The sequence below is a fragment of the Pipra filicauda genome, unplaced genomic scaffold (genome assembly GCF_003945595.2).
Source record: "Pipra filicauda isolate LSUMZ 115617 unplaced genomic scaffold, ASM394559v2 scaffold131_size2509542_pilon, whole genome shotgun sequence".
Classification (NCBI taxonomy): domain Eukaryota; kingdom Metazoa; phylum Chordata; class Aves; order Passeriformes; family Pipridae; genus Pipra; species Pipra filicauda.
The window spans coordinates 2,068,999-2,089,792 of NW_024103785.1; the positions used below are offsets into that span (position 1 = coordinate 2,068,999).

General features: G+C 38.2%; 1 long non-coding RNA gene across 1 annotated transcript; it reads left to right on the forward strand.

The window, feature by feature from the left end:
- Window positions 1-1,011: 1,011 nt before the first annotated feature.
- On the forward strand, window positions 1,012-20,388 carry LOC120322569. The gene is made up of 3 exons (XR_005562345.1): window positions 1,012-1,204; window positions 15,345-15,600; window positions 20,269-20,388. It is a non-coding gene; the product is annotated as an uncharacterized LOC120322569 (long non-coding RNA).
- Window positions 20,389-20,794: the final 406 nt, after the last annotated feature.

Sequence of the window (20,794 nt, forward strand, 5' to 3'; positions counted from 1 at the left end):
GCTAGGCAAGTTCTCTTATCTGTTCGTGTCAATGGCAAAACTCCCACTTCAGTGGGATCAGATTTTGATCCTGCTGCCCAGAGTAGGACACATGAAAATAAATGAACTGTCTGAACAGTAAGCGACATGCAGACCTTTGTGGATTTTTACATATACAATCCTTTGGCTTAAAATAGGCAATCCTCCACTGCAAGGAACATTAGGTCTGCAGATTGGAGAACTGGACAAATGGGTGATGTGGTCATTCTTGACTGTCATCCTCTTGAAGAATTACGTGGGGGTTTTTTTCTCTATCAGCCTTTCTATAATCTTATTTTCTACTTCTGTGCATTCAGCTTGAAATTTTCTATCCAGTTGGAGTTTTCCATCCTGGCTGGAGCTGAATGAGCATGAAATGATGACACCAAAATGTTATGTGGTATGTGCCACATGCCTGGTGAGACTAAGACAGGAGCTGTAGCACTTCATTCACTCCTCTCTCCTCATGCAATACAAATGTAACCTTTTAGCATGTCATCTTCAGGCTCAGGATTTTGGAAACAAGGAAAGGTGAAGATTTCAGCCTTTTTGACCATGAGGTTGGAGGAAATGTTCTTTTTCCTGTCTTTCGAAGTCGTGGGAGTGAATAACCACCATGCTTTGAAACATGAGATCCACCTTTGCTGGAAGGGAGAATTTGATGGCTTATACCTGATGTGCAGTCTTTGTTGACTCCATGGAAATTCAGGTTGACTTTGAAATGGCTGGAAAACTGTCTGCAAAATGGCTGCAATGAACAAAATTTGGCAAAATCGGTGAGGCTTTGCAGCTCTCTTTCTGGACTTTGAAGCCATAGTTAGGTGGAGAGTTGAGGTGAAAAGAGGTATCTTTTTTTTTTTTTTTTTGTCATTTTTCTCACAATTCTAGTTCTGGGCTGTTGCTTTGATGTCCTGCTCTAGTTGGAAATCTGTCAAAGAAGGAAAATTGTCCTTCCTGTGCACTAAATACCTCCCTTAACTTTTTACAGCCCCCACAGCTCCAAAGAGAGGTGCTAACTGGTCTGACTGCTGGGAGGATAACAGTTGAAGCACAGAGGACCAAGATTTTGGGAAGCTGACCAAAGAGAATGGCAAAAACTTGAGGGTGTGAGGGAGACTACAGACCTACAGGCAGGAAGTCTGATGCTACCAAAAGGAAAAAGAAATTGTGGGGACACCAACATCAGGTGAGGAGACAGAGGTATGGGGAATTGATTTTGGCTTGTACCACAGGGGGTAAATGGATATGGCAAGATAAGATACTTGGGTTGAGGTGAACAAAATAACTGCTCAGGAGCCACTTGACATTTTATTTTGCCTTTTTCCTTTTCCTTGTTGCACAAATGATTGTGTTCTTGTTTGTCTCCTACCACTCACCCTCCCTATTTCAGAGATTAAAATGTGGAATTTTTTGTTCTGGAAATAAGCTAGTTTTTGAAGGGAAGGTTGTGCATAGAGAGGATTATGTATTCCAGTGTTGTTTAGGTGGATAGTTTGGAAGATGCATTGTGAAAAGGTTTGTGTTTGCAGGACTTGCATTCTGAAGTGATTGAAAGGTGCCAGGGAGAATGCACTTTTCTTTCTTCCTCCCTCACAGAGTCCTTGTGTGATGCTAATCAGAGCAGATTTATAGAGTGCAGAGTAAATAAAGCCTGAACAAAAGGACTTATCCTGAGGAGAAATAAAGAAAGTTGACTACTTGTTATGAAGAGTAAGGTACTCCAAAGTACTATTGTGCACCCTGAATGGCACTAGTATTGTAGGGAAAAGGAAAATCGGAGTGCTAAAGCCAGCCTGTAAGCACAGTCATAGCATGCCGATTTAAAGTGTCCATTAAAAGTTCCCGAGGCAGTTGCAAATGGTGTTTTCCTGGGGTTTTTTTGTTTGGTTTGTTTGTTTGTTTGTTTGTTTGTTTTTAAAGTTTGATTTTGAAACATTAATATTCTTTAAAAAAAGGGGATTTTTGTTTTCACTCGGTATAACTGTGTCTGGAGTGACTTATAAGTACATCTTTCTGACCATAGCAACTCACCTTATAGATCTTTGAAGAAAACTTGGCAAAGAGACCTAAGGTCAAAGCCTGGTATGAAGCTGTTATTCCCAGCCTCACACTAAACACAAAACTACTGACCTGCCTGAATAAGAAAATTGCTATTTTACCAGTGGTTGATTTGCTGTCTGGATAGATCTCTTTAGCTTAAGAACTTTCTGTTTAAGTAATCTCGGGGCAATTTATTTTTGTTTCTGCCGAAGCTTGAACAGTAAATGTATAGGGTAAAATATCTGTGCAGCGAAACTAAACATTTGAAAGTCATAGTGTATCAAAGGTGGTTATATTTCCTAAATTAGAAGAGGCCAGGGGTTACCTGGTAAGGCTGCAGACAGCAAAGGAGGGATACCAAAAAAAGGATTAATTACATATGTTGAAATACTATGTCAGTGAAAATTGCACAATGAACTTGTTTACTGCAGCAATTCAGTTTCATTCCCGGCCAGTGTGTAAATACAATAAAAATGTTTATATATTATTTGGTTAAATATATTAGCAAAGGACATAATTGGTTTTTCTTCAATTTATTAGAAGATAAAGAAGGAACAAGTGAGCTGGGAGAGGCAACGTAGTGACAAAGGATATACAAAGACTCTGTGCCTTCTTTGGCTCAGTCTTTACTGTGGCAAGATTGGTTTCCTGTCTCTGACATATCCTGTGTCCAGTGTGAGTCTCTGGGAATGCAGGTGACTGATGGTAGAGGAAGACCAGGGAAGGGATAGCTTAAGCAAACAGGAGAAGCATAAGCCTGTGGCACTGGATATGTTCAAGGATGCTGAGGGAACAGTCTGAATGTATTGCAAGGCTGCTTTCTGTTATCTCTGAGAGGCTGTAGCCATTTGATGATGTCCCAAATTACTAGAAAATGGCAAACCAACCTACATTCATTAAAGCAAGGGGAAGGATTCTGAGAACTATAGGCCACTCAGTCCAGATTTGGTCCTGAATAAGGTTATGGAGCAAATTCTATTGAGTTGTTGTTTATAGGGACACAAAAAAAAAATCCCCCAACATGGTGGTTGTAGTGGATACTTTGCATTCAGTTTGGGAAAATTGTGTCTGACCAACCTCTGGTTGTCTTCAGGGATGAGATGACTGGCTTGGTGGACGAGAGGAGAGCAGAGGATATTGTTTATTCTGATGGCAACAGAGCCTTGGCCACGGTCTCCCATAGTAGTATTTCTGCAGCCAAAGTGGTAAAAATAGGCTGGACAGATGGAAAACTTGCTGTGCTGCCAAAAGATTATGATCAGTGGTGTGGAGTCCTACTGGCATGTGATTATTAGTGGCATTCCTCAGCAGATGATACGGAGACAAATGCTGATTAATGTCTCTATTAATGAGTGGAGTGGTGGGAACGATGATAAATCCTCATCAAGATTGCAGATGACACCAATGCAGGGGCCAATGAATAAGTTGGAGGGAAGGACTGTCATTCAGAGATACTCCAATAACCTCAAGAAACGGGTTGACAGAAATGTCATGGAGCTCAGTAGTGGCAGACTGAAGAACATAAGGCTAGGGGAAAGATCTAAATGTCACTTTCAACTTCTTAAAAAGGATTTATAGAGAAGATGGAGCTAGGCTTCTGTCAGAGTTTCACAGCAAAAGGGCAAGAGGCAATGAACAGAGGCTGAGGGAAGGAAAATTGTAATTAGATCTCAGATAAAAAATTCCTCACTGTGAGAATGGTTTAACACTGGACCTCGTTGCCCAGAGAGTTTTGGATTCTCCGTTTCCAGAAAAAGTTACATTTGAATTATCCCTACATTGGGATGGGAGTTGGATACAGATGACTCACAAAGTCTTTCCAACCTGACATATTTAATAATACCGTGAGGACGAGACTGGTGATCACAGAATTCTAGGATCTGAGTTTATAATGTTAGAAAAGGCCTGTTAGATGGTCAAGTCTATCATTTACCAACTAAAAATAAAAAAAAAAGATATAATTGCTTGATACAGACATAGGGGAGGTGTCATTTAGACTTTTCTGTTTGTGTGAATGGAGGCCAGGAAGTAGCACAGTTACTGTCCTCCAAAAAAACATTGGAGAGTGTCTTTTGACACTCTACACTTTCAATCTTTGAAGGACAAATTGTAGCAAAGCAGCAAGCCACACACATAGCTTAGCTTTATTTGCAGCAAAACTGAGAATGAAGCTTACCCTAATTTATGTCCTGCAGATAAAATAGAATCTGGACCTTTGGAAGGACTTGGGTAGGAAGCATCAGTAACCCATTTACTGGCTGAAAACTGCACAAGTTTACTAGTGACTCCTGTCATTGAAATTTCTCAAATCTTCTGTCCTGGAATATTAGCAAATGTTTTCAAATGTTTTCAAATACTTTCTTGTAAGGGTCACAGTTATCTCTAAAGATACATTGGAGCAATTCTTGTTCTGTGTAGTAGTTAACCAATGTGTAGTGATGCTGACTTTGATCAGATATAGATAGTTTCTTACATTTGACTTTCAGGCATAGTTATCTTCTGAATAGCTTAATGCTAACCTCCTGTATGCTGTTCATGTCACTGATACAGGTTTTCTTGTCATAGATGGGAGTAAGAAAATCAGAGTTTTAAGATCTGTTTCAGGCGTTAGTAAAACTGTGGTCATCCTAAGGAAAGAGGAAAGACTTCAGTAATTTCAAAGAATTTAGGATGTATTTATAATTATGGTGATAATTTTGTTTCATGCCGTGACATACTCCTTGTGATTTTGGTATGATTTCCCGTGCCTTACTGTATGGGAGAGCACCTATGTTTGGTGTAGTCACCGAATTTCTTCCTCTTTTAACTCGTGTGATAGCAGTGTGTGTAATTGAAATGTACATGTATGGAGAATGTTCTGGCAGAGAAGCACATCTTCAGGAGCCAAAATATGCTCGTATAGACTCACCTCCTGCTGTGCCAAGGAGTGATTTGTGGTTTGGTCCCTTGATTACTTTACTATCACCCTTATTTCTGTATTCTGTGTGGTCATGCAGACCAAGCATTACGTCCTGCTCTTGCTCTGGTTGGCCAACTCCTTGGCTCCCTGAAGGATGAAGCTGCCCTGCTGATTAATAGCAATGTGCACTTGGCAGGGTGGTTTTATACAAGTTTGTGCATTGGCATTGTCCACTTGGGGTTAACACATGTAGCTTTTTCCAGGCTCTGAAGCAAAACCAGACAGGGAGCTAATAGGTGATAATTTTGCAGTGATGGGTATTTATGGTGATTTGTCCCTTAGCATCACTCTTTAGGGCGTACCACAAGACATGAACATCAATGTGCAGTTGCAAAATAAGTTAATTTAGAAGACATTATATTAATAAAAATTTCTTGTTTATGCCAATACTATAGTATTATAGGTCAATACTGCATAAAATCATTGGCTGTACATGCACTAACTTGCTCTATAAGATGAAGTTAGAGTTAAATATATTCCTTTTCATTTTTTTCCTTCAAGAAATAACAATCTATTTATTTGAATAATTTTTGAGAAAATTCAGCACATGATGCAAATATCTGTATCCATTTTCTTTCTGGCATTACAGCTTTAAGCCTAAGGAATTCATAAAAGCCTTTTTTTTTTTGAAGAACTGTTTCTGCCACGTCTTGCCTTGATTCTACTCACTTTGCAGAGATGAAAATCAATGCTCTAAACCTTTGGGATTTTGTTGGTTTTGGTTTTAAAGGGATATTTTAACTGTGATAATCACAAAAATAACTAAAGAAGGAGGATTTATGTTGAAAGTTTCTCTTTAAAAGTCAAACATGACTGCAGGAATCTTAATTGATCGTTCAGTCTGTACCCATTAAATGGACACTGAAAGGAGAATCCTAATTTTCTAACATTTTGTTAGGATTATTGAGATCTCTTCTTTCCAAGATGGATGCAGGACACTCCATGGCTCAGGAAACTGGTAATGTAACACTGAGTCTATTATTACACAATTCACAGCCTCAAATTCGACGTGGTGATGACTGGAAGTCATTACATCTGACAACTGCTCCATAAATTTACGTCAAAGGGAATGATGATTCCAGTCTGGTTTGTTAAGGGCATCCGTCTGCCCAATAAAATCATCTCTGTTATTGGTTCGGATTTCAAAGACTAAACAGGCACAGAAAACAACCGTTTGGGTTGTGGGGTTGAGCGAATAAACACATTTTTCCCATCTCCCAGGAGCTTTGGTTCACAGACCTCAGCCACTCCTGATAAACAAAACAGTTTGCTGGGCTGTTTTCCTTGAGAGAGTCCCTGATATTTCCCCACAAACATAAAGATGTTGCATTCAATCACTGATTGAATCACTGTGAGGTTGGAATTGGGGATCTGTCTCTCCCAAAGGCAATAATTTTCTGATACAGAACTTAAACATTTTTCTGAATCTCACGAAAAAGTTTTTCAATCCCTGATTCCCACAGCTGCAATTTGATGTTTATAGGATTACATATTTGGTGTGAGACAATCCTTAGTTCCCCGTTTCAGCGGAAAACAAGACACCTGACAAGCTGTCGAAGCCATATCTTTTAGTACACATCCCATGTCTTTTGCTCTCTGAATAATCAGCATGATAGTGATAAATGTATGGACACGGGCATATAAATGACTAGTTCAAGCCTCTTTCGTGCAACCATGTTAAAAAGCGGGTATGAAATTCAGGAATTTAGGTCAGCTTAACTCCATACCTGGATAATTATCTAGTTTTATTTCGTTTCCCACTAATCTAAACAAAAAAAGAAGCTTTTGGTTTTTTCCTGTCAGTCACAGCGTGTGCAAATTTATCAGTATTTCAGAAACTTATTTTTTGCAAATGACATGAAGTTTTTTTCTTGTAAACTCGGGCTTAGTTTTTTTTCCTTTGCCCTGCATTTCCAAGTGAGATTAAACCTGTTATAGCATAAACTGATTGTATCCAAAAGTAATTTCATGTATCAGCTATAGGCCAGTGACTATTCAGCATTTCTTTGAACAGGCCTGACAGGTGGGCAGGTGGTGGTTGCCCTACTAAGTTGCATCCTCTTAAGTCAGTTTACCTGCTGATTTAAACTGATGCCACTCTTTGCAACTCAAGGGTATGTCTGAATTTAGCTACAGATGAGTTATATCAGAATAGCACATTCCGAATATGCATTCTAGGCATATTCAGACCATGTAATCAAAAGCTGAGGCAAGACCTAAATATGAAAGCTGCAGCCTAGCATCTTCTTAAGCGAGGAAGAATTCAAAAATATTTGTTGTGGGTTTGAGATACCTAAGTGTAAGCGTAGTAAAACTCAAATGTTAGATTTGATTTTCCTTGCCCCTCTCCCCTTATGTGCCTGTTTTCCTGTTGCCATGCAGACAAACATCCTCAGTTTTATTAGGATGCCTGTTTATAGGGCCATTCTTTCAACCCGATCAAGGAATTGATTTGGGCCAACAAAAAAAGCAGTCAGGGAAGGCTTTTTCATTTTTAAGAGAGAATCCTAATCAGAAAATGTAGCACAGACTAGCAAACGACAGTGCCAGCACAGTAGAAAGCAAAGTACACCATAAGACAGGGGAAGGAATAGTTTAAGCTGCTGTTGCCACTGAACGATTTACATCTGAAACAACAGCTTTAGAGGAGTTCCAATAAACACACAAGAGTGCTTTTTCCAACAAGATGCTAACAGCTGCCCACCAGAGTCCAACAAGTGTAAAAGGAAAAACAAGCAGGTTTACTTATCAGAGATTGAAATTAAGTGGGAAGACTGGGTTGTTAGCAACCCGTTGCCTTTACTTAGAAACCAGCTACACAATATTTTAGAGATGCTGTTTCTAAAGCTTCAGCGTGTGAGTCAAGAAATTTGACTCATAATCTGACACGAAATAAAAAGCAAAGGATATGAGAAAGTGGCAGGCCAGAGGGAGCAGATTTGCTGGCTGTTACCTTGATACCTTTTTTGGCAGGCAATATAGGTTAAAGGATAAAGGATTTTGAGCAGCCAAGAGGGTGCACGAGTGAACCAGGGTCAATATCACAGGAGGAAATAAAAGACGTGCTCTGGCCCAGAGTCTAACACAGAAAATTGAATAAACTGTCAGCTTTATGTAACTATTTACCCTGGGGTGGAAATTAGTAGTTACCTTAGCAACACTGGTATCTGAGACATAGCCACGCTGACTCTGATTTACAGAGATGCATTCACTTTGACAATGTGTTAAGTAATCTTCCTGAATGTTTTACTGTGTTTTTATGACGAATGAGACACAGTGCAACCGAGAAAAATGTTTTCTCCAGATTTCAGAACACTGGCTGCTAGTCAGACCCTTACCTGGCATAAATCTAAAAGACTTCATTTGCCAATGAATTGATGTTGATTTATTGCAATGGAAGAACCAGCTCATCATTTTGAGCAGCGCCATGGTTTATTACCAGTCACTCTTTTTACTTGTCAGCTAGGAGAGAGTTTGATTTTGTAATATCGTGGTCATGAAAATGGTTAACAACCCTCAGTGCTGCCAAATCTACTGGGGTAATTGAAATGTGCCTTTACCATTAAATTGAGGGTTGCCTTAGATTCCTTCCTGTCACAGAATGCTTGAAATATTAAGGACACAACAAAGAAGTCATTACTGAAAGCACAGCTTTTTATCAGGAAAGTTCTGAATTTGGGCCTTATGATACTGCATGGTTCATATTACATGCTAGTTGAGTTATTTAATCCAATAAAGTTGTCAGCAGTCTGAGCTTCCTTATACACACACCACACAACCATCTTCAAAAGATACATTACAGTATATTAAACTTTATTTTAAATACTTCAAGCAAGAGTGAGTCTGTTGTCTTCTAAGCTAAATTGTTATTAGCTCTCAGTATATGGAAATTGCTCCTTATTTGGATGCTGAATTTACTAAATTTTTAGCTATTTCACCTCAGGTATTGTGGGTGAATTCTAATACTGAAGATATTCAGGTTACTTTAAAGTATAGGTACTTTGCATGCTCTAGAAAGGGTTACCCTTATTCTTCCCCATAGTAAACAAACCAGACTGAATTTATGGCACGCCTTTCTCAGTTATTTTGGGGATCTTCTTAGAACACTACTAAAATCTCACCTTGGAGCACAGGCGCCGAATGATTGGACATGTTCACCTCCTACCACCTGTAGACATCCTGTCCTCAGAGGCAAAACCACGTTCCTAATGTCGTTTCACTTTTTTATGCCTCCCAGGTTCTACAGCTTACTGGGTGTGAGGAAGCCAGGTATTGATTTTCATTTTGTTCCTCCAGTTATATGCTCTTTTTCCACCTGGAAGTCTTGTCCTGTCAGTTTTGAGAACCTGTTCTTTTGGCAAGGATTTCCAGGCACGTGTTAGCTCTATCCTAAATGGATTGAGTGTTTCAGCCATGATTGGAAGTGGGTTATGGGGTATGTGCAGAAAGCCATAACACCTACCACATGTATAGAAATCTGAGGCATATGCAGGGGGTGCGTGTTGTGGATGGAAAAAAAAGATGCAGAGCAAACCTGTTACTAAAATGGGGTGTATAGGCTGTATATATACATATATATATATGGTGTATATAAATCTGTGTATAGGCTACAGAGATACAGGCTGCACTTATAGTGGTGTGCTGTGAGGTTTCCAAAAAGTGCTGGATTCAATGTGCATGCAATTCCTAAACAATATGTATGTGCTGCAGTTTTCCAGGAAAGCTCAGATTAGCATAATATGTGTATAAACTTTATATATAACCAAGGAATGACTAATCCATTTAACTGCATCCTTGACACCAGAGTTCAAGTCCAAGTCGTTCCCTGCAAAGACTCAACAGACTTACTTTGATTGAAGTTTTCTGGAGCAAACTCTGGTGCACTGAAGGGCCACACTCTGGAAAGGTTTACCTTTATTCTTCTCCATAATAAACAAACCAGAATGAATTTATGGCATGCCTTTCTCAGTTATTTTGGCGATCTTCTTAGAACTCCACTAAAATCCCACTTCCTTCTTTATTACCAAGCTTATTTCCTTGTGGTTTACCATATTAACACACACTGTTGCTTTAACAACATCCTAAGAAGTCAATTCATACCTTTCTGTAGCAGAGAATTGGGGGGGTGGGTTATTATTCCTTACTATACTGTAACCTTCATGCTATCTGCAAACATCACTAGGCATCACCTAGACTGCTGATAAAATTATTGAATAATTTTGGATGATAGATTTATCCTTACTAGACTTTGCTAATAATGCATTTACACTCTATAATGAATTATGATTTTTAGAGACCTGCCAGTGATTCAGCTCTTATTCCACTTATTGTGCCTTTAATTTTTTGTTAAAAATCTTGCCAAGAAGAAGTTAGAAAGAGGTTAAATGCTTTTAAGAAATGTTGTTATATTCCATTGATGGCATTGCCATCTAAACTAGGCATGTTATCATGCCCAGAAAGAGATAACAGAACTGTATCTTTAAATAAGAACCACTTCTCATGACTAGCATTAAATTGTCTTGTTTTGATGCCATAGAATCTTGAGGGAACTGGCTTTTATTTTTTGTGTAAGGTTTGAATCAAGACAGTGTTAGTTTAGTACCCCCAGCAATCTGTTTGTCAGAAACCTTTTCTAATCTCCAAATTTTGATCTTTAAAAACTTTTTCAGTTTTTAAACTGAAATTCACATCTTTGATTCAAGTCAAGGTCCCTTGTTTGCAGGATGAACTCTTCAAAACTCTTCGGAAATTCTTCAATTTCCTCAAAAACATCCACTCCAGTCAGGTTAAAACATAGTATTTTTAAAAGGGTACAGATACTGTTACTATATCATATTCTCTCATTATGTTAATGATTTTTTTTTCCATCCTTGTATTAAACTTGGTGTTCTTGGCATAACATTTTATTACATGTGGAAACCTCCTCTTGGTTTGTACCAAATACAATTGAAAATTGAGAGGTGTATATATATTTACCACTACTTCTGATTTTTTTGTCTGTGGTTAATAAGGGCCTAATTTCTCACTGAATGTTTTTTTCCTCTTCCTGATATACAAAAGTTATATCTTTTTCTTTGTTTCATGTTGGTTACAGGGTTTGTTTCTGATTTTTACCTAGGGCTGTAAACTTTGTTATTGTTTTCTAAAACTAAGGGTTTAAAATTAACTTTATGTTAATATAGCAAAAAAAAGTGAAATATATTTTCAAATTAATGCATTGATTTGTGGTCAATATAATTTTATCAAAAACAATGATTGATCAAATATTTAATATCTGTATTTTCAGTGGGAATTAGGGTTTTAACTAATTAAAATTTTAATGGAATTAATCTGCTCAGTCTGGGATGGAGGTAGGTGTTAGTAATTTCCAGGGGTTTAGTATTTTTTTGTTGTTGTTTATACCTGCCTGTTATTTTTCTTCATACACTTTTCAGTTTATTTTGGATATACTGTCATCTTTTGATATGAAATCTATGTTTGTTTAGCTTTTACTTATCCTTCATATTTCTATTCCTTGAGTATAGCTAAATGAGGTCCCTGGTCCTGTATGGAATTTCAGTGATTTGTGGTTTTTTTAAGAGATGCTCAAAAGACTACTAATGATATACAGCATAACTCTGGAGAAATGGTTCTCTTTCCTATCAAGCTATACTGCAAATCAGCTACCACGTGTTAAAGGTGTCAGGACTTAAGGAAAGACTTCCTAAAAACACAATGAGCTTGAAAGCAAACCTTGGGGAGGGGGGTAAAGGGTTCAGTTTAACAGATTAAACATGATTTTGATTGCTTTGAGAGCTGCAGAAGTGCCCAGAGAATGGATGATCCTGTGAATTCCAGAGCATCTTGCCCCGCAGTGTTGCAAGGGCACAGTACAGGTGCATGAAATAAGGAAGATCATGGGTAAAATAGAGACGTGCGACAGCTCTAGAAAACAAAAAAAGAAGTCAGAAATAGGTTTTTCTACTTGTAAACACACGGATAACAGTAACGGTTTGACATCTGAAAATAAAGATTAAAAAAAGGTGCAAAGGAAGAAAAGCAAACATTTTTTGCATATATTTTTGGATCCTGTGGATTTCTTCCATAACAGTTCCCCTGGAATTGCTTCTCTCCTGATAGGAGGAACTAATCTTTATGTACAGGAGCAGTGCCTGAAGAAATCATTAGGGCAATGAATATTTCAGAATGAGCATGGGGAGCACTTCAGGGAGAAAGGCATATCAGCAGGAAACCTGTTCTGAAGAAGTTTATGGCATTTTAAATCATTTCCTGGCCTCTTTTTTGCATGTAAGAAGATCATTATATTGGCAACATGCATGCATCACAATTTTGAAAGCTGGATTTTTCCCTGCTACAAGGGGAGAGGGTTAACAATAGCTGTGCAAGAAATGTGTTATATTTCTTAATTTATTTGCTGCAATAGTGCTTGGATTCTGCTTTTATTGTTTGTTGGTACCTTTTTGATGGGAGTTATGAATGACCAAAGAATCAGCATAAAAAGTTAGTCCTTGTCAATCCATGGATATGTGGGGTCAGAATATGATACTGGATGCAATGAGAGGTGGAAATTTGTGTCTTGCTGCTGATCCCATGCTTATCCCCTCTGTGGTGACATGTTTCTGGAAAGAACACTGGCTCCTGCTCTGCCTGAGTTCCCACAGAAGTGAAATGAGCTGCTGTCACCAGAACAAACATGTGCCTTGTCTCTGTGTAAGGTAGGGGCTCAGAATTCCTGCTGCTTATTCCTTTTGTCCTCAGGACCAAGCACAAGAGGACTACATAACTTTTTTTTTCCTCCTGGTTTTCCTAGTTAGTGAGGAAAACAAAAGGGAGGAAGAAAGGAGGTAGTCTCAGTTTTCTTGCTGGGGGCTCCCTGCTCCGTGCCACCATGAGTAGCAGGCTTTGTTTCAGTTCAGTCACCCCGGGGTTCTGTGCCTGCTCTGGGGGACAAGGACTCATGGACAGACCCCCAAGTCTCACTGCCCAACAGTGACAATGAACACCTGTTTGGTGTTTTGTGTTGAATTCACAAAACTGTGCCATGCCTGGTTGGGATGGAGTTGATTTTCTCCATAACAGCCTGTGGTGTTTTACTCACAAAACTGTCTTTATCTCAGCCTATGAGTATTCAGCATTTATTCTTGGACTTTTCCCCTCATCCCACTGGAGGTGTGGAAATGAGTGAATATCTGGTTGGGGGCTTAGCTGCTGGCCAGAGTCAACCCACCACAAAGGCAGGATGCTGCCAAACAGGTGGCCTCAGGAAGACAGCAGCTCCCAGCTTCTGCTAAGTTAGAAACCTCTGCTTCATGTGTAGATAATACAGCTGTCACAGCTCAAGGCAGCTTGTGTCACAGATCAGGAGCTCCACGGCACAAGGAGCCTCTCATTACAGGGGCTGGGGAGAGAAACTGTCTTGAGATGAAACCTCGCTAAAAAGGTTTTAAAACAAATTTAAAAAGTGAATAGGAATGAATTGCCAGGGCCAGGTGCCATTCACCCATGAATATGAAACTGGTGAACTGCTAACTGTGGTTTGCAATATATTCTTTGTGTCGTCCTCAGCACCCGAGGAAAGAAAGTGGTAAGTAGGATAAAAACTTCTTAGAAGAGCTCCAAAGCAATCCTAGTTAATATAAACAAGTAAATCAGATTTCCATGAGAATAAAATTGGTAGGAGCTATAAAATGAAGAGAATTAATTAGCAGACCCATGAATAAATATGATGCAGTAAATGAAAGTGAATAGTTTTTTTGTAAGAGGAAGCCATTTCTCCCTCCACGTGACAGACACAGGTGATACAGTCAGTGTCATTTACCTACTTATGTAAAATAGCCCTGAAACAGAGGGCTTACTGAAAAACAGGAAATTATCAATAGGAGGTGTCTTTGCTGGCTGATAAATCATTAGGAGATTAAGCTTTATAATGGAACTTCATTATCAATGAAGCCCCAGGTCATCTGTTTGGGACTTAGAGTGCTTTACATGTAAACATATTTTCAACTTGGAGAAAAGGGTGACTTGGAAAGTTAAACATGGTGATACCAAGCAGACTGTAGAGATGGTTTCTGTGGTGAACAATTAGATAACAGTGTCAAGAAACAATGTTGATCCAAGCTAAGTAGTAGATTTGCTCAGTGTATGCTTCTTTATGTGGTTTTTTGCTAAGTATAAATTGGGGTGAGCATTGTCACATATTTCTGTGGGTTGTCTGCACGCAAATGAGTTCAAAAAGGACCAGGACACTGGCAAATGTTAGAGGATCTGCATTCATCTTTAGTCTTTAAAAATCTGTATGTTATATCCAGGCCTGAGTGACTCAGCATAAGTATCATAAGGATCAATTTAAAGCTACCTCACTTAAACATTTCTGATATAACTGCAAGTACACACTGGAACTCCTCCTACATTCATGCCAAACTTAGTGGAGAGCTGGGGACAGAGTGACACAAATTACCAAGTTAACTGAAACATTACTTTCCAGTGAAACAATACTTCACCTGGGAAACAGGGAAAAAAATGAGTGGTACAAAAACCTGTGCTCTTGGTATTTACTGAATGTTAGATCAACAGGCATTTGTTAATCAGTACCAAGAATAGATGGTCACAGAGGTTAAATTTGTCACGTCTACATGTGTCTCCAGACTGGTGGTTGGGAACACTGGGATGTGGGAAAGCATATTTTGCAATTTCCTTTAGCTGTAACAATCTCTATGAGAAAAGGAAGGCTTGTCTGCTGTAGTGTGCATACAACCCTAATCATACCTAATATTAATATTATATATGTACTATGTATTATTTTACTACGGCATATATATAATTTTTTAAAAAGAACATTTGCTTTACTTAATGGCATATGTATATATTAATCTTGGCAGGAAAAGTGGGAAGAGAAAGAGTGAATCTTTCTAAACTAATATAGAAAAGGACTAGATTTCTAACCTGCAGGAAGGGATGAAGGCCAAGACTTGCTAAAGAAGTAACCTAAGAGGAGCTCCCTAGGCTGTAATTAGGCATCTGTCTGCTTTTCTGTAGTGCAAGACACCTACAACAAACCATGTTGAGAGGCTGGTTGTTCATCACACTTCAAGGCAAACAAGTGTCTAAATATGGCCTTTTGTATCCGAGCTTGAGGAAGATATATTTAAAATACAACACCCTTTGTAAGAATTTTCTAGCAACAATTGATTCTGGTGGTATGTCTCATGATTTTGACTGGAAAAAAAAGAAAAAGTTATATTTTGAAACACCTGAAAATAAAAAGTGTACTGAAAAATTCTCATTTTTAAAACTATCGTGTTCTCTTTTTCTCTTCTCTCTGTCTTAGAAACACATTTCAACCTTTAAAGGACTCGTGAAAATATACGTTCAGCCTTGCTTTTCAACGTTTAGATCAAGTGATGGCGCCAAGATGTATCCTTCTGTGGCAAATAATTCACAGATTCCAACTCATTGGAGAGCCCAAAAGCTTTGTCTTATGCCACTGTAACTTCAGCAGTATTTCCCTGGACCGTGGATTAAGTTTGCTGAAGCAAAAAAATGACGATCTGTCTGATCTGTTCCAACAGCACTGCCAGACAAAGGTGATTCATCAGTGTTCCCTCTCTGATAGTAGCTATCTCAAGTGGGCAGTAAAGAATGACCAAACTGACTATCAGATGGGAAAGAGCAGAAGTTGGAGCAGTATCTTCCTTGCTCACTTTGTACTTGATTGTGTATCCATGCATTCTCATCTAGAGTTGCACGGGTTGCTCGAGCATTTAATTGCTTGAATCTCAATGAGCTGAAACTGCTTGGTTCAGGAGATAGCACAGTAAAAGTGTTCTCCTGAGGTGGCTATATCGTTTTTTTAAGCTTTACCAACGAGCTAGAAATAGGCACAGATTTAAATGTTGCCAGTGACTGTATTCAAACAGCACGGAAAACGTGAGCCTGCATTTTCTGCTACACCCATGTTCCGTCAGGAACAGCAAAAGGAGGAGTGTGGGCTTCCCAGGGAGCTGCCTAATTATCTGGCTGACTACACACCAGCTTTGGCCTTGTCATAGCCACTGTGATAAACTGTACCAGTTGATAGTGTCCCAAAAGGGGGACAGTCTGGTGCTGAGCCCTCCCACTCCTGTATCACTGAGTAACTAGGTTAAGGAATGGGGGGACTGACTTCACGTTAGCTCAAGTTTTTCAGCTCCTGAAGTACACAGACTGTAGGTGTCTTGCCAACATCAAGGTGCCAAGAAGGATCAGACTAGCCAAGAGACTCAGGGAAGAGGGAAATGTAGAAATAGTACAAACTTGGATTGTGCTTTCCTCACATATTTGAGGAGAAGTGGATGTCTTCCAGCTCCGTGGATGAATGGTGTCACTGGGGTATCTGGTATCCAACTAAGCATGCAGATACCATGTGTCAGTATTTATAAATGAGGCAATTCTTTCTCAAATTTGCTACTTCACAGGGCTTGTGTGGATTTTTTTCAGTTGCTTGTTTGGTTTTTATTTTTAAACTAGTTTTTCCCATAGAGTTTGCATGAGAGAGGAAAGGTTTCTCACGCAGTAGAAGAAAAAGTGCATGGACTTTGGATACAAATCAGGCTGGAGAAAAACATCACCAAAGAAATCCAGATAGTCAGTGACTCATGTGAAATACAGCTTGGCATTTGAGAATGCAAGATGATTCGTGGGATGTGGCTAAAACAACTCTCAATTTTCTATGTCTCTTTATAGAGAAGGCTGTCAAATCTGGAACAGAAGACATGATTTATTTTTATTTCAGGGTAAAAATTGTCTTTTTGATTTTCAGTCTGCAAAAGATAAGCACTTGCCAGTGCACATTTATAAGCAGCCAAAAAAAGAGAGCATACTTGGGCCAAGCAAGAGCAGAACTAGAGTTACAGACCCAGATTTTTCTCCACAGCACAACTTATAATGATATGTTCACTGTGTTAAATGGCCTAACTTTGTGTTTTTCACTAGTTTAAGTAAGTAAAGGTTATACTGTTGGAATCCTTATGTTCTGACTTTGGTAAGTAGAATAGGAATAAGAATTCTCCCCTTATAGATGAATAATTCCCTTCAGGCTTTCACTTAATTAGGCACTATGAACTATATAAATATGACCCTTTTGCCAGCTGGGGGATAATCTGAGCTTCAGTTTAACAAACCTTATTTATAGCATGGGATTCTTTCACTGTAAGCGTTCAGTTTTCTGGGATTAACTTCTGCCTGAGAAAGAGAATGTTCTGATTGGGTTTTCACCTGAAAAGGAGGTAAATGATAATCAGTGGTAGATTTGAAGAATGGTAAAAAATAACAACACAAGATCTGACCTTCCTGCACATTGCTATCATTTCTCCTGGGGGCAGAGAAGGCAGAAATAGAGAAAAAGTTGTGTTAAGCCTCATTCTTGTTATAATTGCCTCTTAAGGTCACTTCTCTACTGTTAAGGTTTGTGTGCTGCCTCTTCCTCCAAGCTCTGCTTAAATTCCTAGTTTATCTATCTGTGCCTTTCTTTTGGTTACCAGTGATTTGATTGTGCTAGTAGCATTATTTTACTGTCATAGAACTCTACATGGAGGTGATAACACTGTGCAGTGCAACTTTGCTTTGCTTAGGAGTTACCTGTTTCCTTAATACATTCACATTTACTTATAATACTACTTTGGAAAGACAAATGCCATAATACATGGATAATAAGAGGCTAGACTAATTCTGTCATGTCAGTGCTTTCTTAATCTGCTTCTAATCAGATTAAACACCTTATTTAGAGGTTATTGACATAGCAGATTGCAGAACTCCAAGGGAGATGTTACAGTGTATCATGTAGTAGGAATTGTGATTTTACTGGCCACTTGTAACTTAAAATATTTTGCAGAGTGTATCCAAAGGTGTATTTTAGCTCAAGCTAAAATGAAAGTTGCCATCTGTTAAGATATTGGCTGTAGTGGCTCATTTATCTTTTCAAGAGAGGAGTAACTAAAAGAAAGCATTTTCTTAAAGATTTCTGATAAATTTTTAACCACTATAATCCCTGTCTGTATGTGTTTATATATATCTGCACAAAATCCATATACTCTGCTATTTTTGCTTAAAGATGAGGGAACTATTTTCTTAAGAACTTTCTGCAACCAAGAGGTGCACAATGAGTTGCACTATAAATAATAGTGAATCAACACAAAATCAGTCCATTAATTAGAGAACCCACAAGCTGTTTTTCTTTATTTCAATATCATCTGTAGTCACAATGTTTTTGGTAGAGTTATTGGCAATAGCCAACATGCAGGAGGACTAGTTTAAACTTGGAATTTCTGTTTTGTAGCCAACCCTGACTCACAAAACATGATTTGCACCTAATAATAATGAACTTTGATCACAGGCTGATAGTATGTTTCTAATGAGGTTTTATGAAATAAACCCACAAATGATTCTTCAGGATGTATCAGGAAAAGTCTTTTAGTGAAGATGAAGAAACTCTAATTACAAAATTACATCAGCGATTGTGCCCAAGTTTTATTTTTATCTCTGTCCCAAAATATATCTGAATAATTATCAGTAGCTTTAAAAGCTGTTCTCGTTTCATGATTTTGTTAGTTCTCTTCCATAAATTTTTTTTCTTCTTGATCAGAACAATATATTTTTAAGGCACTTGATTGGACAGTGTGTACTTCTGATGATGCCAGTCAGTTCTGAACAGAAATTAAATTGTGACCTTGGGTGTGGAAGCTTATGACTGCCTTGTACTTAGTCTTTGCCTACATCAGCAGCAGTTGGCACGTCACAGAGAGTGCCTATTCCCTCTTGAGTGTGTTTTGGCAAAAGAAGTCATCACAAAGCATCTGTATTCTCACTTTTGTATATTCTGTCAAGAGCTGTATTTAATTTTTAACTTAAAGTAACTCTTGCTCTCATCTTAAAACATAAGACCAAATTTATCTCGAGTGAAATGCCTACTAAATTTGTTTTACTGTGGGTAAGTTTATTTCCCTGTGTCAGGTTTCAGCCTAAAGCAATTGCTTCTGAAAGTTTATTTTGTGATGTCTTATATGTATGTGTTTGCAGAAATGTTTCTCTCCTTAAATACTGCCAAACATCTGTTGTACAACACACGCAGTACAATACCATTAAAAGGTAGACTATGTGATTTTGAGATGTCAGTGAACTATTGATGATAGAACAGTGGAAGAGATTAATTTAGCATTAGAATGTAATGCTGTTCTTTATGTCTCTCAGACCCACACAAAGTACTGAATCAGATTTTTTCCATTATTAGCACTATAAATTTTATATCTGCACAAAATCTACTTGTATAATATGCATCAATCACAGATGTTGTAACCTGAGACATAATAGTGCTAACCCACTTTGGAGAACAGGGTTACTATTTGGTAATCTGTGTTCTTTAACACCGTTCCAGAACTTGGGATGTTTTTACCTTTTAGGTTTTGTTCTTAAGCTGCAAACAGGAGGGGGAAGAAAGGAAGAGAACAGGAGCAAGAAAAGATAGAAATTATTGGACTCATATCAAATGCCAGGCTAAGAAAGTCTCTCAGCTAATTGTTTGTAAGATGGACGAGCTACAGGGTTGTAAACTAATTAGGAAATAAATCACACCACGTGATAGGATAGTTGCTGCAAAAAATTGTATCTAACCTTTATTACCAAATGCTTTCTGCACTACAGATCAAAAAGTTTTTTAGAGAGTGATAAGGTAGTGAAGAGACTTTTAAACTGAATGTGTACTAAGAAAGTTCACTTAACCCAAAGATTATACAAAGTACTGCGGCTGAAACATGATAGTTGTCACAGGAACATTTGGTTTGCTATTGATTATTTGAGAAAATAACCTCCAAAATCCTGTTGACAATTTCAGACTTCAAAACAACCATCTTATTCTGTGATTCTTATTGCATGCATTCATTTGTACTGTTCAGTAATTAACAAACTGTCACCCTTTATTTGTGATATTAGAGGTGTTATTTTTTTAACCTCTGTTCTTGTTCACACTGTGAGAAGAGATCAACATTCGAAAGTAAAAATGTGATCCACACTGGAGAGACCTCTTTTTCTCCTGTTGAAAACAAAAATGCTTGCAATGCTTTTAATATATCTGTCTTTACCTTGTGCTCCCTCAAAACTATTCACCACATGTCACTGAGTATTCTGGGCTTGGACTTCTGATCCTCCTGATGATGATGAAGGCTTTTTCCTTACTCTTCTCTCTGTGATTTCAGTAAACTTCCCTATTGTTTTCTTTTTAGGCTGAAGCTGTTGTGGAAGCTGCTGTCTAACTGTGTTCATGTTTCACATCTGATGGGTTCAGCTTGTCTGCACTCCTCAGACTTCTTTCCAGAAGACAGAGTACATTCTTTCCAATTTATTGTGATTCCTGGTAAGAGCAATGCATTCTAGGAAATTTCCTCACTGTTGTGGTGTTTCAGAAATATCTCTAAAGGAGAGGGGGTGTTAGAAATTGTTTTTATTGTGTCAGGGTTGATCATGCTTCTGCAGCCAAAAATATTTCAAGCTCTTGAAGGACATTCATTCTTAAAGACCATCTTATGTCTGATGTCACTATTATAGCACCTATAATTTTCTTGGTAAGTAAAAAGACTTGATGTGTTTAAAGCAGTATTCCTGGAATATTAACAGGCATGTATTTCTTTTGCCTTTTTTAACAAAACCAGGCATTTCTGCTACTGATTAATGTCATCAGCAAAGTGAAGGTCATTCAAATGGGTTATGCCCATTTATGATTATCTTTCTCTTGATTCCAACAATAAATAA